Source organism: Alosa sapidissima, chromosome 10 (genome assembly GCF_018492685.1).
Source record: "Alosa sapidissima isolate fAloSap1 chromosome 10, fAloSap1.pri, whole genome shotgun sequence".
NCBI lineage: Eukaryota > Metazoa > Chordata > Actinopteri > Clupeiformes > Clupeidae > Alosa > Alosa sapidissima.
Genome location: NC_055966.1, coordinates 6730948 through 6737524, shown reverse-complemented (window position 1 = coordinate 6737524; position 6577 = coordinate 6730948). Strand labels below are relative to the sequence as shown.

General features: G+C 39.7%; 1 long non-coding RNA gene across 1 annotated transcript; it reads right to left on the bottom strand.

Moving 5' to 3' along the window:
• Positions 1 to 1445: 1445 nt before the first annotated feature.
• LOC121721524 lies at positions 1446 to 4845 on the bottom strand. Its single transcript, XR_006034860.1, has 4 exons — positions 4512 to 4845; positions 2719 to 2920; positions 2109 to 2199; positions 1446 to 1930 (listed from the first exon to the last, which is right to left on the bottom strand). It is a non-coding gene; the product is annotated as an uncharacterized LOC121721524 (long non-coding RNA).
• Positions 4846 to 6577: the final 1732 nt, after the last annotated feature.

Below are 6577 nucleotides of genomic sequence, written 5' to 3'. Positions count from 1 at the left end.
CCTATAGTATCAGCCCATGTTATCCACGGAAGTAGATGTTCTATAGATCTAACAGCTCAGACAACGTTATTGGAAGGTGCAGCAACTTCGGGTGAGATTACAACCAGAGTCAACGAGACGAGAGCAACGATGACAGGGAAACAGGGAGACGCTTTCCAGCACCGTTCAACAAAGGAAAGTAGGCTTCAGACTTCAAGCTGTGCAAAGCAAATGCAGCAGTTGGGAATAGGTTGGAAATTACTGATTTTCAGCCACTTAATGCTTATTCTGGTGTAGCCATACAAGGTGTACAGAAGTGTTAAGTGTATCAATTACCCTAATATATATTAAATTAAATATATTTAAATTAGGCTCTTAAAGTTGCCTATTTGAGTAGGCCTAGGAGAAAAGCAAACAGGTGTAAAGGGAAATTAAAGGGCCATCACCGTTTTTTTTTTTTTTTTTAGTGTGTGTGTGTGTGTGGGGGGGGGGGTCACGACCTGGTGACGTAATTGATATGCAAATTAGTGCGTGACGTCATCTAGCGACTTTTGGAGCTGGCTTTAGCTACTTTCCATTTCAAATAGTTGGCAACACTGCATGTAATAAAACAGCTTCACTTCACCACAAATCTCCATGCTGGAACCTACACTGAAAAAAATGACATGCAAGAATTACTTAATTTTATTTAGGTAACCATTTGCACTTAATTTAATTTAGCTACATCCAGTCATTTAGATTTAGTTGAATTTGCTTAATAGTTTCTTGTAAATAAAGAAACTAAATTGTTTAGTTTAGCACATGCAAATTCCAACAAGGAAAACACAATTCCGCATGAGAGACAGATGAACACAGAAGCGATATTCATGTATGAACATTGGTTGCTCACTGGTCTTGTGTGCCTAAAATATCAAGATTGATAAAAATATTAAACTATAATAACAATAATCCTGCTCTCAATCAAAACTGCAAAGAGGACAATGTATTTATAAATAAGGGAGCAACAGCAGTAGAGAATGAGAGAGAGAGGTAGAGTGTGATAGAGAGAAAGAGAATGAAAGAAAAAGGGAAAGAAAGAAATAAAAACAGAGCCCAAAAACACAAATACTTTGGCTTGAATTTAAATGTCACTTGGTTCTTAAGGTAGAAACACTTGGGTGAGAGCTTCTCACCATCCATCTGCATGACCACTTTTTGCACGAATTTGTGCCTGATACAAAGCCAAACACCATACAGCAAGATATTGTGTGTGTGTGTGTGTAAAAGTGTGCCGAGAGAGAGGACGAACGATAGAAAGACAGACAGAGAGAGAGAGAGAGAGAGAGAGAGAGAGAGAAGGGAAGAGAAAGAAGAGGCCCACTTGCCCATCTAATGATTTGGTTCTTAAGATTACGAACCTTGGGTAGGAGCTTATCACCATCCATCTGAATGACAACTTTTTGCATGAATTTGTAATAGTATTGAAGAGTTCAACATTGATTCAATGTGTATATGACCCCTAGCTTCACCAAAGTCCTTTTAGGCAAGTCCCTCCACTCGGCAGCCATAATGCAACGCTTTTTTGCCACTCATCGGGCATCCTATTTGGCAGAAATGCACGTGCGCAAGGCTTCACGACCCCAACCTTACTCCAGCGCCGAGTTCACAACACATGATTGGCACGATGTCTGCACAACACATCATATGATTGGCTCAATGTATTCACATGTCAACGTTTTGCCGAGGAAGGGGTGGGATATGTGTATACAACGGTGTTACAAACTAACCCCATGCATTTCTATGGAGGATTTTTTGAGTGCTGTGTCTCCTCATTAGAAAGTCTCTGGCTTCACTGCACAGCCTTGTGCAACAGACCAGGTTCCTCCAAAATGATGCCTCCATCCACAACGATGCCGATGTCCTCATGTTCCAAGGGGTGGTTTTCTCTTGACACCTCCTTGCCATGGATATCCTGTACAAAATTTAAAAAGCTGCTTTAGGTTGACGCTTGAGAAAAGGTACGAGCTGGGAGCTGGCTTAAAGGTTTTTGGCTTAAAAATGGGCATAAAAATAAATGGGACCATTGATGAGTTATTTTACCCTTTACCCTTTATTGCAATTTCATCATGCACTTTATTAGTGTTACTTACCATGTACATGTATGAGAGAATCATCATCTTCACCAAAATAAAGGCACAGGGTCTTGATGGCTGCCTCCCTCCTCAGATGTACAGTCTCTGTCTGTTCAGATACAGGGATATTAATTATTTTGTGAAAATACAATCAATACTCTAAATAATAATAACCTCTATTTCTAAAGCACTTTTAATACGGAAGATTCAGTTCAGAGTGCTTTACAACAGATAACAGGCATTTGGCAAGCATTTCTTTGGTTGAAACACACCCCATAATCACGTCCCAACTAAGCAGCGTCAGACTTAAATTCTGACAGGAATTGAGTATGACGACATCAGGCTAATAAGTGAGTGTACCAGTTGGGGAAGGAACAATGTGAGCAAAGGGAAAATGAGTGAGTGGGTGAATGTATGACGACTCATGTAGTCGTATCAATCCTGAGGAGTCCAGTTATAGTTAGACACAAAATTATAATGCCTCTATCTGTCACTATGTTGTAATAAGGCACATAAGAGCAGTGTGTGAGTAGGGTGACTAAGTAATGGCAGTAGCAGAAACAGATCCAATGTGATCATTGTATGTAATATGTAAGAGAAGTAAACAATAATAGTAATACAAACTTACACCTTGCAAAATCCTCAAATGTTTGGCCATTTTATGTCCTTTAAACCTTCTTCTGGAACTTATGACCTTCTTCTTCTGGAAAACGGCGGTCACTGGACATCCAAGGTTACGCATCTTTGACCTGTAGCTTGCCTGAATACCAAAGCATCACAGGCATTTCCTGATCCAGTCATCAAGCAAGGACATTTCTCAATACCTGTAACTAAAGAGGATAGAAAACACATTTATAATGTAAATTAGGGCTGTCAATGGATTAAAATCGATTAATCTAATTAATTACATACTCTGTGATTAATTAATCTAAATTAATCGGATATATAATTTTTGATGTGAAAGTATTTTAAATATTTCAATTCAAATGAATCATTGAATAATCAGCATTAGTGACATTAAAGTTCAAAGACTCTTTTATTATGCTTTTTATTGTGCTTCGGGAAGAAGTTTTTTCACATACAAGGCATTTCAGGCCACAGATATAACCTAGGGGACACAATGAAAATAAATTAACACTCCCCTCAATGTCACCACTTATTTCTTTGCATTGATGTGCAACTATAGAGTTGATGAACTCCAGTGATATGCTAATTCCTTGCTGCAGACATTGCAGAGGACTTTATTTTCAACACTTTATTTTTTTATCAACACCATCAGGCCATTTTTTAAAAGTAAATGTTCCAATCAATGATTCAGGCAGCACGTTTTCTTCTCTCTCCTTCATTTTACATTCTAATTTTTGCTGACTAGAACGGCTCGGGGTCAAAGGTCATACGGAATCGATTAATCTGCACTAATTTTTTTAATCAGTTATTTTTTCTGAAATTAATTAATCGAAATTAATCAGTTATTTTGACAGCCGTAATATAAATATAAAGTATACATTTATGAGATATACTTATTTAATACATACACAAATGGTACTAGTTAATCAAACGATTTTGACACTTAATTTAATTGCCATTTGATTATCTTACAATCTACCAACAATAGCTACACAGCCCTGCTTGATGGTCTGACTGTCCCCTTGGAGGGAACACATTTCGAATTTCAACACCATGGAACAAATAAAATGTTCAACCAAGACCTGCTTAACAGGTGCGTAGCATCAGCCTGTCCAGATCTTGCACTGCTGTTGAGTTCGAGAAATGCCACCACCACACATATTCAGCGCTGGCAATGACATTATTGAGAATAGTGGTACTCCATTACTGACAGAATAAATCAACACGTTTCTAAACCTAGCGTAAATGTGGCTTTTGCCCAACAATGTCCGAGTTATGACCTGACCTAATCACTCACGATACATGCGTCCAATTTCTTTCCTTTTTACATGTACCTTGGCCTATATTCTGAGTCTCCAAACAAACGTATTTGTCAGTTGACTCCACAGGGGTCGGTGAAAACGTGTTCGGTTAGCTAACTAGCTAACTTTAAGGTGAACCATATTTCAGGCAAGATCTATGTTCCAATTCAGTTAGCAGCTAATGTTAATTGTACAAACTTTAATGGGTCCACTGAGTTTCAACAACCTATTGTCTAACATTAAGGTCTATATTGATTTTGAAGTTATTCAATCAATTACGTCGAGGAGGTAATAAAAGTAAACTTTAAGATGAACTTGTTAGCCAAGTTAACCTTATATTGGAGTAGGTAAAGTTAACGTTAGCTAGCTTGCTAGACGATTTCTTAAATATTCAAGAAAACAGCTCTATCGTGTCAAATAAAGCAATTAAAGACACTTCAAATTTCTAATGGTAAACTGACTATCAAATGAGGTTTAATAATATACCACTTACCGTTAAAAGTCAAAACCGAAGGTTTCAAGTGCAGATCTCTTCAAGCCAACGGAACCGTTTGCAAAATGGAGGACAATCGTCTTTTGGCAGCCAAATAAACGCATGCGCAGCACCGCCTCTGAAGCAAAACCCCTTTTTTTCTTGCAGATATTACTTAACTGAAATTAGTTTTTTCTAAAACACAAACAAATCTGAAGCGAAACCCTTTTTTTCTTGCAAATATTACTTATCTGAAATGAGTTTTTGCAAAACACAAACAAATTGAGTATATAAATACAGTTTCATTTAGGGAAAAATTACTACATGTCAAAATCAGTGTATACTTGTCAGTGAGCCTCCATGTCTTTTTGTCTGTCTGTCCCCAAACACACACAGACACACACACACACTGTCCTCATCGTACACCATTATATACTCGTAGGACACTCGCTTCTAAAAAAAACTGTATAGGCCTACTTTATGTATACTTCTCTCTAACACATAGACAAACATGTACATAAACACGTAGGCTACTATCCAAACTCTATGGCTGTCTCTCTCTGTCACGCTACCTCTCTCTCTATGTGTCTATCCATGTCCCACTATCTCTGTTCATAAAACAGGATGTAGGACATTTACATCCTGAGATATTTTCATGAGTTTCTTTTGCACAGCTCTAGTGTCTCTCAAATGAGCTTTCAGCTAGTTCCTACGTTGTCTCTCAAATAAGCTCTCAGACTCAGCTAGTTCCTATGTTGCCTCTCAGAGCTATCAGCTAGTTCTATCGTTGTCTCTCAGATGAGCTATCAGCTAGTTCCTACGTTGCCTCCCAGATGAGCTATCAGCTAGTTCTTACACTGCTGCTACAAAGCTCCAAAGGGTCTGATGAGAGTCATGACGAGTGGCAAACATGGCTGTTTGACATTAGCCCTGAAACCACTCATCCATGAAGGGAAACAATGCTTTCGTGAACATGCCAAACGCACAGTCATCTTAGTCCATCAATTACACAGCTGTAGAGGAGGGGCTGTAGTAAACAAGAAACACTTTCAAGCAGGGCTTCAAACGGCCTCAGAGAGAGAACTCTGTCAGCCAAGGCAAGGCAGTCCAAGGCCCCTCAACTGAGAGCAACACACGGGCCTGGTTTGTCTTGTAGTGTGAACTTATTCAGGACAGCCTGGAGTCAGAGGCCTTTACACACACACACAAACATACACACACACACTCATAAGAAACACTTACTAAATCTTTGAATCTGTATCAAGCTTAGATCATCTCCGACATGTTCTTTCTTGTTTATTAGGGACAATGAACATTAATAAACACCAGCGTGAATTTGCATGAGTTTGCCCAAAGTCTGTTTTTCATCTGGTGTCCCTGAGTGAGTCCAGTCGTTGGACTCTCCAAAGTGGGTCTTCATCGCTGTGCGTTCAGGTTCCTCCTGTGATGTCCTGCGGGCCCAGCAGGACGAACAGGCCTTTCATCCTGCAGACGAGTTGGCGTCCCTCAGCCTTGACGTGACGATCTGCACTTTGTCTGCGCTTCAAGTGGACGGGTGGTGGGCATTCATCCAGACCCATCCTGACTCGCTCAACAATTTCATTCTAAGAGGTAGATTCCTTTTAAAACAGCCTTGCAACGTAGAGCTGGGAGAGAAACCTGCAGTCGGCCATGTTTTTGTACTGTACGTGCTACTATGTGGATGGTCTGAGTCTGGTCTGGTCTGTGGTCTGGTCTGAGCCTGCCATGGCCATGCCTGACGACCCTTTCACATGTTTTGACAAAGTCCACAAGTTGGAATTACATCTCTGCCAACCAACCCGCCACAAACACCACACAACGGGGAGAGCAAAATGTCCTCTCCTGTTTGATATTTTGTACTTTTCCACCAGTGGTGGACAGTGACATAATTGTGTTGCTGTTCTGACTAATGTAATGCTCTCATGCACACACACATGGACATTATTTCTGTGAGAAAAGGCTTTTTGTTATCTACCTCTAGTATCAAATGGCCTCTCCTGCGACTATTTCTTCATTTTGACAAAACCAGAGGAAGAAGAGATTTGCTGTAACAGCTTCAGAGGTCT